This window comes from Haliotis asinina, chromosome 7, assembly GCF_037392515.1.
Source record: "Haliotis asinina isolate JCU_RB_2024 chromosome 7, JCU_Hal_asi_v2, whole genome shotgun sequence".
Taxonomy (NCBI): Eukaryota; Metazoa; Mollusca; class Gastropoda; order Lepetellida; family Haliotidae; genus Haliotis; species Haliotis asinina.
Genome location: NC_090286.1, coordinates 48,098,028 through 48,111,762, shown reverse-complemented (window position 1 = coordinate 48,111,762; position 13,735 = coordinate 48,098,028). Strand labels below are relative to the sequence as shown.

The 13,735-nt window shown below is 37.8% G+C and overlaps 2 protein-coding genes across 4 annotated transcripts in view; both read left to right on the top strand.

Annotated features, from left to right (window-relative positions):
- The window catches only part of LOC137292222 (heparan sulfate glucosamine 3-O-sulfotransferase 1-like), a 242,995-nt gene that overhangs the window by 204,825 nt on the left and 24,435 nt on the right, over positions 1 to 13,735 (top strand). The window lies entirely within an intron of this gene.
- LOC137292221 (heparan sulfate glucosamine 3-O-sulfotransferase 5-like) overlaps positions 1 to 13,735 on the top strand; it is a 92,215-nt gene that overhangs the window by 66,218 nt on the left and 12,262 nt on the right. Inside the window, exon 1 of one of the 3 annotated variants that reach the window (XM_067823799.1) lies at positions 2,821 to 2,882. The exons of the other annotated variants lie outside the window; for them this stretch is intronic. The gene's annotated coding sequence lies outside the window, so the exon portion shown is untranslated. Of the gene's footprint in view, positions 1 to 2,820; positions 2,883 to 13,735 lie in introns of those variants that run through there. 3 annotated transcript variants of the gene reach the window in all.

The following is a 13,735-nucleotide window of genomic DNA, read 5'->3' as shown; positions in this document are numbered from 1 at the left end:
AACAAGTTCTGAATGAGCTCATTTGTTCACAAAGAAGTGAAGTTTTTAATGTAAGATTATCCGAAACATGACTCCATCAGGATCTTGAAATGGGCTTCATTTTCCGATCTGCATGCTTTGAAAAACAGAACAGGGAGGCAAATATCTGGCCAGACAGTTTTATCTGCATGGTTATCTTCCTTTATCTCACATGTAAACTTGTGCCATTACTTGATATCAGTGTTCAGAGATTATGCCGTCTCTACCAGATTGTGCCAAGTCTGACCTAAAACATATGCTTTACCATATGCTTCCACTGATTCATAATGTCTCAACCTCGAAAGTTTTCTTACCTGGAGAGAGTACGCATTGTTAAATGATTTTCCAACATGTTTGTTCAATACTATGTTTTAAGGTTCCTAGGTGTGAAGTTGTCTGTCATACTGACCCTGAAGCAAATATGTCGAAGAAAGCCCATGCATGTCTAGAAAAGACTATATGTGGCAAGACTAGATTCCTCAAGCGTCTGAAAATAAAGGAAGTCTCAAGGCTCCATTTCATTATAATATATTTGTTTTTATTATGAACTTTTTCAGTAAAATAGGTTCAATTCAGAGACTAGTTGTTAGTCTAGGCGTGAAGCAGTTGTCATTGACAAGTTTTTAACTCGAAATAGTTTGTGTGGCTTGATGGTAAATATGGTTTGTTTTCATGAATTATGTCTGGGTTTGAATTCCCACATTGGTAAAAATATTGGTGCCTTGTCAGTAATAGGTCCATCAGCACTTTCTCTCATGTATTCATGTGGACTTGGACTAATGAATATGTTGCATCCAAAAAAACCATTTTTGAACATTAATCATTTGAATGTTCTCAAACTGTGCCAAAAAGGTTAGTTGTTCCTTGTAATCTTTTATCATCTGAATTGACTATATCGCTTCAACTTTTAGGAATGCGTCTCACCATTGTTTAGTTTTTGAATAGAAAATATTTTTTGTTGCTGGGACATTAAGATTTCTTTATATAGGTGCAGACCTTTATACTTTAAGTCCATCATGTATGTGATGGAAATGGTAGAAATGTTTTATAATTTGAATGATAGATTTTAAATTGGAAAGACCAGTTAATTTGACTTGATATCTTCATTGATTTGTGAATTCCATAATTTTTCTTTTTTCTGATTTTCCATTTAATTTAACAGTATCATTCATCATATTCAAGTCTTGAAAGATGTCAGCAATTTGTCATGCATTACCAGAAGTCATATTTTGAGGATTAAGAAAAAATCATATGGAAATTGCATCCGATATTTTTCTTAATGGACTCTCGGGGAAATGTTCCTGCACCAGGTTTTATTGAAAAATGAAAGGTTTAAATATTGTCATTGTTGAAATCGTTCTGAGATGAGAATTTAAACCGGTCATCTGGGGAAATCGACTTAACTACTCTATTAATGCCTGCAAATTAATTTTGTCATTTCAGATTAAAGACTAGAAAATCTCTATTTTCAGATATAATACATGCATCATGAAGTTTGAAATAAGAACACCTGACACTCTGCCAAAATTTCTAATAAAGGATAGTGTTATTTTAGAATTATCTTTGAAATATGACAACCCCAAGTGCTACCTAACATTTCGTTTGTCAATGTCACATTAATATCTGTAAACAGTGTCAGATTTTTGTTTTGGAGCTGTAAATATTGAATGTTTGGATTTTAAGTTAGAACCATCCTGCTGTTAACAATAGCGCCATGCTGATTGTCGCACCTTCTATGTTGTCTATCAACATCTCCATGTCAAGTTGAGCCCTACTCTTTGTATTGACACTACAGTATATTGTCAGCGAGTTAATGTCCTTCCTAACTCCATGCATGGTCAGGGGCCCTTGTATTCAGAAGTGATTGTGAACGTGTATGGGTTCGATTAATTACTGTTTGGACTTGTTGGTGTCATAAAAGTCTGTAACATACCATTCATTAGGATGTAAGATCAATTTCATTTTACTGATAGAAGTTCCTACTGGCGTCTTAAGTGATTCATTTCAGTGTGGAAGGGTAATTGATTTTTGTGACATTTTTCGTGATTTAACTGATTGAAATAAGTTTATTGAAGGATGAGGGATGGGAGTGAGACAAGTGGTTGAAGTGTTCACTTCCAACACTGAAGGTCTGGGTTTGTATCCCACCTTTGATCACTATGGTAAGGAATGCTAATTGTTGTTTTAGGTCTTAATGTATGAATGTCCCTGTGAATTTGGCCTTCTTATGTGAATGTCAGTATATTTGGGACCTATTTGTGTCCCCATATTTGGGCCCTATATATCATTGTGTTTTGGGTCTCTTTGTATGAATATCTGAGTATTTGGGGCCTATTTGTGTTAGTGTCCCTACGTGTTGGGCCTATTTATGTGACTTGTCTCAATGTCTTTGGCTTGTTTATTGTACTCATTGTGGGTCATATTGCTTTAACTGTTGAAGCATATTAAGCAAAGCTGTATGCAAGTCCTTATCGATTTATCCCATTGGTTTAACTGTCCCAGTATTTGGGCCTGTTTGTATGAGCCCCTTCCTTCTTCCTTCTTCCTATTTCCTGCTGATAACAGACCCTTGTGCATATGTTTTCATCAAGTGTGGGTGTGTTATCTCTACCGACCTTGAAGTGGTGTCCTTAGTTGCTGTGGTGTTGCTGTCAGGTTGTTGGGAGTTTAAGTGACTCCATATCAACTCAGTGTTTATTTTGTACACTTAAAAAAGTTGTCGACCAATCCCAACTGAACTTTGGCTTGATAAACGATGGTGTGACTGACGTGTAAAACTAATTTTAGAGCCATGTCATCTTTAAATTTAATTTTTATATCACGAATTGCAACTAACCCCAGTATATTGGTTGTTGCAGGTTAAGGTAAGATTGCGAATATGGAACTGTAACATATCAATGTTTAACTGTTAGATTCTGTATTTCAGGATTGTTTGTAAGTAGTGTGTAGCTACTCTCAACAATTCTCCACCCATGCCTTGATATTAGTATGAAAATGTTGATGTATGGTCTGGACAAATCACGAGTGATATTGTCTTATGACATTAACAGTGTCAGCATTTGTATTTGTGTACAATGACACATGATCAGGTCATCCAGTTTGTCCATTTTGTGCTCTTGTGACAAGCACAATTCGCACCATCTTGGTCTGACAGACAAATTGTGAGTGTTGTGCTTTGTAGCTACAGGGGCACGTAATGTTTTGTTTTATGGTATAATGATGGTAGAGTAGTGTTTGCTTGCCATGCTGAAGATCTGGTTTCGATACCCTACATGGGTACAAATTCTGGTGTTCCCAACCAAGACATTGCTGGAATACTGCTTAAAGGGATGTAAAACCATTTTTTAATGAATTGTCTTATGCGAAAACTAAAGTAGCCTTGAGGAGGGTATAATGTCCTACTGGAGTATTACATGATGGCGTGGATTGTTGCCACAACAGCCCACAACTGGATGTGAATACACCTCAACTGAAATCAGCAGAGGCTCCAAACCTCCTGAACCTTGTGGTGGAAGACAAGGTGTCTCGTAGATCAGGAAATACTGCACTCTTCCTATCTCAACCGGGGTTGTGGTTTGCCTCCACTGTCAGTTCTAGATAATTCCCAGTTGAAGGGATCTCTTAGACTTAGTCTATTAATATGTGTAATCTTTGTAGAAACTCAATTTATATTGAAAAGGAGACCGGGTGATGTGGGAGTTTCAGAACCTGAAGAAATGTAGGCTTTGTCCGTGTCTTTTACATAACATTAAAGGCTGGGTGGAAGGGAAATGATATGGTTCATTGAAAGTCAGACAGAGCAGGGGTCTTAAATGAGTGCTTTTGAGGTTCTTGTTCTGAAAGTAATCGCCATTTAAGGTGGAGAAATATGTTTCAACTTCACATTCAAGGATACTTGAAATATTCCACATACATGCAGTTTGACTGTATTAGGCTACACCAAAGCTGATTGATTCATCTGTCTGTTTGTCTGTCCTTGCCTACACTAGTGCTAGACACATTATACTGGCTCTGAATGAACTTGGTGTTTGGCGTATCTCTGTTTCGATAACAACAGGCACCTCCGTTATGTCTTTCTGTATGATGCCGCAGGTGATTGAATGTCTGACCTTCTGCTTCCCGAGCAATCCACTTGACTGTCATCATGTAACACATTGTGACATCCCTCTAAACGTTCTGCTATGTAGTGGTTGTGGATGGTGTATGTGCTTGGGCTAAGTTCTTTCTTGTGACTGTGCATGCATACACAAAATTTAAAGTTAACTTTGTTTCACCTGTTACTCTGACATCGACTTCATAAGATAAGATCAGATAAGAGATTTTGTTGCATAGGATTCCATACAGAAACAGTGGCAATGTTCTATAAACTACGAATCTATCAAAGGCATATGAAAAGCACAAACGTTTCTTACTTTTGTGTTTAACGCCTGTGAAAAAAGAATATATCAAATGCTGGTACTGTTGGATGACATGTTGTTGATGAAACAGATATTTGGTGAAGACAACGGAATCTTTAGACATGTTTGATGTTGCTGTATTATACCGTTAAAAAAAAGTTGGGGATATTGGATTTGCAAGATTGATAAAAATGCAAATGTTGAAATTACTGAGGAAACAAATGATGAAGAAAAATTAAGGGAAAATGTGACAGTTTATTCCATTCCTTTGGAAATGTTTCATCTGTATGGATATATATGTATATTACATTTTCTCATATGCATTGGCATTTGCTAGTAGTTTGTTCAAAGAATGGAATATACCCTTCTTTTGGGATATATAAATAATATTGCAGTTGAATTCCTGCTGAAATCTCAGAAATATATACTTCTGCTAAGTTCATTGATAGTTTTAAAGCATATGGAAAATGTGATAAAAAATAATAAGTTTTTATTATAAACAAAGTTTTATCTGTGAAGATGAATGATACATTTACTTATCATCTGGATTTATCATCACTTCTCTAATGAAATGTCCAGTGTGACAGATATGGATCAAAATCCAACTTGGAAGGCTTTGATATATGTTTTTACAAGACTGATTAACTTAAACTGTGAATAAGATCCACTTTTCACTTACTTTGGAAAGTTTTTATTGTCATTATCTCCTTTGAACACATTTCAGTTTGAAATACAGATGTATTAATGGAGGTGCATGTCTGCCTCAGGGAATCGAGATAGTGTACTTCTTTGGTTTTAATGAAGGAATGTCTTCAGAGGTTTTGGTGAGAGTTTATTGCACTTGACGGATATTTATCAACAGTAATGAATTGTATCACATGGCCAAATCTCCCATCCTGCTGGCCTAATGAGGCTGTTTTTGTTTTCTGTGGCACTTGTGTGGGTATTTCACTGCTCGTTTGTGCCTACTCCTGTCATGTCACGTGCTGCCCTCATTTCCCTGGCTGATGTATGTGCAACTTAGTTGGGTGTAGATTACGATTGATCAGGAAGCATAAAGGATCTTCAGGTCTGAAGAGTTAGTTGTTGTTCAGAGTTATGTCCCTTTACAGTGGTTCTTGGTTTGAATCCGTGATTGGTCTTACTATGCTTATTCAATTTTATAGCTTGTGACAGTATATGGTGCCCTCCTTTTCACATCATTTTGATGTAAGCTATTCAAAGAACAATTTTTGTCATATTATAGTTTTGATAACTCATACTAGGACCAATTAGTTATGGCAGTAGTTGTTATGTAGTGTCTCAGCCCTTTATTAAAGAGATCAGACATACTTTACTTAATTGAATTACTGGCATCTAAATTTCAATTTGAACCAAACACGTTTAAATGCAGTTACAAGTAGATGTCGACAAATATGTATTCATATGTATTTAGTATGGTAATACATGCCTTATGTGGCTTCACGAATATCTAAAAAGGTCTTTTACTTGTGTCCTATTTAGATCTTTTTCAAGGAAATGATGGTGTTCAACTGAATCATTCTGATTTAGTTTACCAAATTCCAGTGTTTATGTGGAATACTAAGCTCCAGATGAACTTATTGTGAAAGGGTTTTTTTCCCATTCAGGAACTCATTGACACAATAGCTCATCAAGATTTCCCTGTATTTTGTATGATGTGTCAGCAGATGTGATTAAAGAATGTAGACCTGTGATTTCCCTGACATGAAGATACCAGATGATTGTTCTGTTGTGTTAATTTGTAGCAGAGTTCACAGATGGGGAGAGGTTGGTAGCCTCAAAAATGGCAACAGGAGGATAACACCTAAAGCTTTAGATGAATAATTTGATTTGAAGAGGATTTGATTGATGGGCCGACCATTTGAGCCTAAGATTTGATGCCTGACCCCTGTTGACCTTGTCAGATGCTGTTTCCAAATTGGCCAAAGTGGCTCTCTTTTGCACTGGCGAAGAGTGTGAGCAGAGAGGATGAGAGATATTTGAGGATTGAGGAAGGTGTGTCTGTTTGCAGTGCATCTTCATTGAACATGTCTGTCTGATGAGTATGCAGGAAAGCTGTGGCATGAGGTATTGTTTATTTTCGTTGAATTAGTCATGGAAAAAAAGTAGGAATTGCCTCATAGCTTTAGGTAATCCTAGGATTGTTATTTTTTCTTTACTTTTGTAAACAGCTCTTGTTTCAGTTCTAAGTAAATATGACCTTAAACCAACACATCTGGAAGTTAGTAGGATTGAGCTAAGGACTTGCAGATCTATGTATTCGGATTTAGCATGGAACTTGTGGTTATCTCTCAAGAAGGTTCTGTTGTGCCTGATTTGAATCTGTTTCTCACATCAATATCACCGGGGAAATGTTGGAATTTTTATCTGCATATGAGTATTGATGGCAACTTCTAACGATATACATATTTTGTTACGAATGAGATGACTAATTACAGGAATCTTATGTTCACTCACTCACCAGAAGCCTAAAGTATTTACTCTGAAAGCACAAGCTAAAAAAGTGGAAACTGTTAGTATGTTACAGGAACTTTAATTAAGTATCTGATAAAAAACACTGTCCTGAATCTTGTGAAATCTAACTTTGACCCGGCACCGGTAATTAGGCTCTGGGCAGCTCCTAACTTTATTGTATGGTGCTGTGAATATAGCAACAGCAAGCCAGAGTATTCCAACCATAGTGCACAAGGCAGATGGCAGTTAGGGCATGAGTGTATCAGAATGTATTGGTGGCTTACAGTTTGGCTGTGGTAACTATCCCCCATCCATTGCAATTTCCCTGTCAGCATACAGTGCGTAACTGATATAAACAACAATTATGACCATGAGAAACCACAGCCTTTCTGACCTCAAAGAAACGGACAGGTTTAGATGGGATGCAATGCTTTGTTGTAGAGTACATTTTCAATTATGGGCTAAGCTTTGTTTGTCTGTCTGCATTTCACTCGAGACTAAATGGTATAAACGCTAGTAATTGATTAATGGCCATATATGGCGGCCAAAGTGACTTTCCTCCTGACGTAATGAACGACTGATTGAAGGAAATTCACCATAAAACGTCTTGTGCTTGGGTAGAGCAACATAATACAGTGTTTTTGACTAGGCGGTAAGGAGTGAGAGGAAAATGGCAGTGGATTAAAGTTGGTGGTCGATTGTCAGCAATCGATGATGACAGCTTGTTGACCTTCATGTTGTGTATTGTCATAATGTGTTTCAAATTGATGTTCTAGGTGGAGTACTTTTTCGGTGAAGAGGGTAATTTTCTGCTTGAGGCATTGATGAGAGTTTAGAAAAAACTGGTCTCTGGTTGTAGGTGTTAAGATCAATAATTGTTGGATGTATGGCTGATGAAGTTTGTGTTGGTATTTCATTTAATATGACGCGTAATTAGGCAGTATTTGATTTTCTGGGGTCATTTTGCCCCTTCTAGGACGTTTGTATTTTCAGTGGAGATTGAAAGGGTCTTTTCTCTTCACTTCCCACTGTCTGTGCTGACCAAAACATTCTGGCACTGATCCTTGGACTCTGGTGAATGGTTCTTTCAGCCTTGTGTTAGATGTTACTGTGTCATTTGTCTGCAAACACAGTCATGCTTCCATCATTGTACACATGAAGTCGTTATTCCTAGCCTGCAAGGAGTGTTGCAAGTCCATAATGCTTTCAGTTAGCTCATGGTACAATGTCTGAGGTGAGTGACTTGTGTGTCGAGTAAATATATCTGTTGTTGCTCTCAACACCATTTTGCTCTTTCACATCAGTTTGATGTCTAGCGCACACATTCAGAGACAATGGACTAACTGACTGACAGAAAGACAGACAGACAAACAGACAGACAGACAGACAGACAGAAAACCAGATGCCTCGGGTTCCATGCTCGCTACACTGGTATAAACAAAAGAGTTAGCCTCTCTTGACATTCCCAGCTAGACTGATGCTTGGTCTCTAAATATGTATGATTTTAATATTAACAAACAAACCCATTTAAATTGAAAAGGAGCCCCAGCGAGATTGGAAATTCCTGAACCTGAGGAAATCCATCTTGCTTCATTTTGGGCATTACCTCTGCACAGAAGGCCAGGCTGTAGGGAAAATAATGTGGTTTAGGGACTGTGAGGGGCTAATTCCCAGCATGTGTTGTTCTACAGTGATACCAACATGCTTTTCACACATCTCTTCCAAGCAGATATGTCTAGTCCAGGTATTGTAGTTCTCACATCTTCCATTATGACACTTGTAGTCTCCTGAAACTCAAACTTCTTCATGAAGAAAAAATTAAAGCAATTTTCAGGTCTTCCCTCCCATAATCTCTTCCCTCCCATCCAGTTTTAAATTCTTTCTGGCTGTTGTCTGTCCCTCAGCTGAGACAGGTAGACCTGAGTGGGTAGAATTACCCAGCTTGGCCTGCACCTCCTGCCTTGCTGGGATTTCATAGCTGAGTCTGTGGGGAGGAGGGTGGCTGGCCTGACCCCGATCAGCTGCCTCTCACAGGGAGAAGGGCACAGTGTGGAGCACAGCTTGGGAGAACAGTGGCCTCCAGGCTCTTTCTTCTTTCCACAAGAATACAGTATAGGGAACTACTTAAAAGAATACATGTTGGCATGAAACTTTTGTCACTTTTGTCGGCCGTCACCAACCTTGCAGTAAACGCAGGTTATATTAATATCATGAGTTTTGCTTTCATATTCATAACTGATTTTTTGTGGTCAGTGTTTAAAGAGATCAATGCATCATTCCTGAATTTCATTTCTTATTGGAGAGATTTTGCTGGTGGTATCATCCAAGGTGGAAATGACTTGAGGCTGTATATTGTGACATATGTGTTTTCTGGATCCCACATTCTTAGTTTAGTACAAATTGTTGTACTTAATGGGGTTAAGTCCCCCTCTGATATCATCCCACTTCACAAGTATAGTGTGAGATACTGTGAGGTAGCCTTGTGGTTAAAGCGTTTGCTCATCACACCGTAGACGTGGGTAGTTTCATTACATGGGTTCACTTTGTGAAGCTCGTTTCTGGTGTCCCCTGACATCATATTGCTGGAATATTGCTAAAAGCAGCATAAAACTCGCACACATTCACTCACAAAGAGAGTGTAATTCCAAACAAAACATGTTACAAATGACAACTTTATAAAATGTACATGAACATGTACATATGACCTTCATCACCTTGAAACTATCTGCCATGTGACAATCTGTATTAAAACTGAAATGTAGTTGAAACGCGGCTTTTTATGATGTTCTGAGTACTCTGCCTCTATTAGTGCAAGACTGGGAGACAGCCATGTCTTCAGTATCTGCTTAGCCAAGTTGCTGTGTCTGTGTGTAGCCAGCTTGTCACCACCTGTATGCCAGTAATCAGTGTATTCCTTGTTTCCATTGGTCCTTCAGGACATTGAATCTTGAGAAAATTGCTCTCTGTGCTTTTTACTGCTTAAATCTGCAGTTAACGTAGTTATAGTATTTTAAAAAGGGCTGAAGTTTAAGAAGTTTGTTGTAATTCAGATTAAAATCCTTGAAATGGTTAGTTCAGGACACTGCGACTCCTGGGCCTGAAAATCTGATTCAGGACGCTCAGAATAAAAAGTTTCGTTTTTATTCTATTACGTGATAAACATCAAATAATATGGGTATAAATCAGAGAGATTGAGACAAAAAGTTGCTAAAAGTTACTCTGCTGTGTTCTATTTTACCTCCAAGTTATTAGCAGTCAATTAATTTCTGGAGGATAAAAATGGTCGTAAAGCCAAACTCACAGACATGGAGTCTTCACTCTTGTGATTACCATGAAATGTTAATGTCACATGATCTGCTGACTAATAAATTATGTTATTTATAGAAAATAATAGCCAGCTTGCTTTAGTATCACAGAAATCCAACTTGTTGACAAAGAAAGGGATTGACTTGAGTGATATGGAGATGTGGAAAGGAGTCATGCGTGTAGTTGATGGAATTGCTGGTAGATTATTCCATTGATTGCATTTTTGTTTGTCGTGAAAGTTGACGCCTGCTCTCATTTAAGATAGATGGAAATATGCCTTTTATTTTACTTTAATCTATTAGAAGTGAAATGTTGCTGTTATTTGGGATCAGATTTCATAATTTGGAAACAGATTTTTGTTGATAAATTAGAGTTGAAGATTATGAAATGTGTGAAATGACAGACTAAAATGTTATGAATATACACATTATTAGCTGTGACAAGATGAAAAAAAGCTTCCATGTAAGCTGGCTGTAACCATGCATGTGTGTATATATTCGGTTGTTGCATTATGTTTGTGATTTCCGCAACAAGGCTTGCTTGTTGTTTTACTCCACATCCACTAGCAACTGTTGCTTTAGATAAACAAGTAGTTACTCCAGTTTCCTGGATCAGTGTTAGAGGGTAATGTACTCAGATAGCACAGTCACCTGTGACAGTTATTTGACTCCCAGAATTACTAGTAGACCATTAGTTTGAGTTGTGTAGGGCTTGTAGTCAAGTGGTATTCAAAACCACAGGGAAGAATTCCAGTTTGAATCCACTGAAGTGATGATGCAGTAACTTGGACACTGATCTAAGGATTCTTTACAAGTTTTCGTTATTTATAATGTTCAGCCTCATGCAGCAACCATGGTTCGATTACTCCAGTGAACATATCAAGCATTGCCATCTTGCGTAGCACATCAGCATCACATTCTAATCGTAAAAAACAACCATGAATGTTCCTGCTTCCTTAACTGCAGGATATTCAGCATTTTTCAGTTTAGATCAGTCAAGTTAGATTAGCTGTGTGTGTACAGTGTCACAGTTCCAGTCAGTGCCCTTGTAATGAATGGTTTACTTCATCTCCTGAAGATGAACAGGTTCAGAAGGGCAGCTCTGGTCATCCGATTTAGTCAAACGGAAACGGACAACAGTTAATCAGAAGATTAAAAAGGAGCATCTATAACTCTTCGCTGGTGTCATTTCATCTTCCATTATGTGCATTTTCGTATGAGTCACAGCTTTAGAAATTAACTTGATGCAAACTCTTTATTGGATCTGACCCTGCGTGGCAGAGAGGTGCTGAAGAATGCCTCTTAACTGAGTCCCTCACATTCTGTTGCCATGTGAATCACATACTACCCCCAACATTCTTGTGGGAATAACACAACCCTTGCTTCAGCAAACCTGCTTATCTTGGAAGCATCTTCCAGATTTTCATCCTGATTGCTGTGCTTTTTAACATCTTTATTTTTTCTTTGACTTAAAGAATGGCAGCCATGCATGCTTTGCTTGTAATTTGGCACGATAAGACAAGAGTGTTAAAACAGTTCAGAACTTACACCATTATCGATGTTTTGAATTGCAGACATTTCTGGATTTCTTCCCAACTAACTGATCATAATTGGTGGTATGTTTAATATTTGTAGGGTCATCCTGGTAGGAAGAAAGTGAGGGGAAAAAATTAATCAACAAAATCACAAAAATGTTTGTGTTTTCTTTCTAATTTGATTAGATAATATATTAGCAGTTTTGAATTGTTGAGTCAGTGATTGTGTGTTAAAGTTAAAATACGTGTTACCAAGTAATTTTTCACAACATCTTGAGCTGATCAAGATCAAGTGCTACTTGTGCCTTCTCAAAGGAAATAGAAAACATGCAATTCATTGCAAACACAAGAAACTGATTCCTTCAGCTTTTCAAGAAGATTGAGCGAGATAATTGCAAATGTAAATTTCAAGAAAATGTAGATTACTCTATCTCAATTTCCAAGCTAGGCTATTTTCATGCTGGCCCTCACTGGCCCATGTAAATGGGAAGATAGTTAACGTGAGCTTGCGTCCAGCGTTGAATGAATACTCTGTCCCCGCGATTATGCATTGGCTGGGATGAGAAAAAACAGTGGCAGTCACGTATGTTACTGTCCGGAAGTTGTTGCCTAATTTAGCAGAGTTAATTTGCTCAGAAGCTCAGTTTTCAGCACGAGAGTAGTAATAGGTCGTCATATGAGTTGTAATTGGATCGGCTGAATCTCTAGTCCTCGGGCAAAGATAGAAAGAGATCCCACAGCATGTTATAAGTTGACATTTGATAAACTCATCATGTTTGCAGTTTTTGGGAGGAATTGGCTCTCTGCCCAACACATGTGTGATGGTTCGGACATATACTTCATCTGACTTGTAATACATGTAAGATACAGGTGCTTGCCAGAGACTTGATTCATGATAATCATGTACCTAATTTCTCTGCTCATAACAGAAGCAGTCCATGTGATCCTTTGAAGCGCAGTGGTAAATGTTGGATTTTTCAGCTGCATGTGGTTGGGTGGGTAGAGGGTGTTGTGAATTTGATTTAGTGGGAAAGGTTCAGAGTAGTATGTTTGGGTGAATGTGCGAGTTGTCGATTGAAGGTGATGTGAGAATGTTGGGTGTGAAGAGATTTTGATTATTTCAACATTTAGTTTGTGGGTTTTCTAGGGGCAGGTTATGGATGACTGCTTAAGTCAGTGAGGTATAGATTTATGTATGGGTTGTAAGAAGTAAAGGATAGGATGGGGTGGGGGTGGGGTGGGGTGGGTGTGTTAGGGTTGATTTTGGAGTGACATCGGGTGTATTCTGGTTGTCGTGAACTTGTGAGAGTATGAGGAAGTGGTAGTGTTAACATTTACAGAATGAGTGAATCAAATTTCAGAAAAGAAGTCTGGGAAGATTGCATCAAGTTTCATCTTCCATTAAAAACCCTCTCTGAATCTGGAATTTTCTTTTAAGAAGTATTCACACTGTCACTTTCATAAAGTTTCTTGTGCTTGATAAAATCTTTCTTTTCATGGGAGCATCAACTGTGTGTGATGGGTGTTTCATGTAAAAACTCAATACCCCTCGAAGCCACCACAGTCCGTTGTCAAGTATAGGTATTACTTAAGTCACGAGAAGACAACATATCTATTTCAGATCTGGTGCAACAAGTTCTGCTATTGTCCAACAACTTTGCTCAGCAAACAACTTAATTGAAAGCCTCTCCCTGACTAAAAGCATTTCAAACTTGTGATAAGAAATGACACTCAGTTTCACGTGGTTGGGATTTAACTACCTTTTTTGTATTTTAAGAATAGGATGTGTTGAGATATGTTTGATGTTATTCAAACCCCTGTCCTTTCAAATATAATCCAAGTTGTTATCAGCTAGGATGAGTTGCAGGACAGATAAATGTGGCTTTCACCAATCCCCATGAACTCCATGTGACGTCTTTTTTCTTCAGCTGATCTTCTTTGAGATCTGATTTTTGAGCATGGATTATTTTATTTGAAGCAGTAAAATATACATGAAAACTCTTGA